The following is a 985-nucleotide window of genomic DNA, read 5'->3' as shown; positions in this document are numbered from 1 at the left end:
TCTATATTCACATCCATCACTATCCGCCTCACTATCTATATTCACATCCATCACTATCCGCCTCACTATCTATATTCACATCCATCACTATCCGCCTCACTATCTATATTCACATCCATCACTATCCGCCTCACTATCTATATTCACATCCATCACTATCCGCCTCACTATCTATATTCCCATCCATCACTATCCTCCGCACTATCTATATTCCCATCCATCACTATCCGCCTCACTATCTATATTCCCATCCATCACTATCCGCCTCACTATCTATATTCCCATCCATCACTATCCGCCGCACTATCCATATTCACATCCATCACTATCCGCCGCACTATATATATATATATTCCCATCCATCACTATCCACAGCACTATCCATATTCACATCCATCACTATCCGCCGCACTATATATATATATATATATATATATATATATTCCCCTCCATCACTATCCTCCGCAATATCTATATTCCCATCCATCAATATCCGCCTCACTATCTATATTCCCATCCATCACTATCCGCCGCACTATCTATATTCCCATCCATCACTATCCGCCGCACTATCTATATTCACATCCATCACTATCCGCCGCACTATCTATATTCCCATCCATCACTATCCGCCGCACTATCTATATTCCCATCCATCACTATCCGCCACACTATCTATATTCCCATCCATCACTATCCGCCGCACTATCTATATTCACATCCATCACTATCCGCCTCACTATCTATATTCCCATCCATCACTATCCGCCACACTATCTATATTCACATCCATCACTATCCGCCTCACTATCTATATTCCCATCCATCACTATCCGCCACACTATCTATATTCCCATCCATCACTATCCGCCACACTATCTATATTCACATCCATCACTATCCGCCGCACTATCTATATTCCCATCCATCACTATCCGCCTCACTATCTATATTCACATCCATCACTATCCTCCGCACTATCTAT

The sequence above is a fragment of the Hyla sarda genome, chromosome 8 (assembly GCF_029499605.1).
Source record: "Hyla sarda isolate aHylSar1 chromosome 8, aHylSar1.hap1, whole genome shotgun sequence".
Taxonomy (NCBI): Eukaryota; Metazoa; Chordata; class Amphibia; order Anura; family Hylidae; genus Hyla; species Hyla sarda.
Note: the sequence above shows the minus strand (reverse complement) of the source record.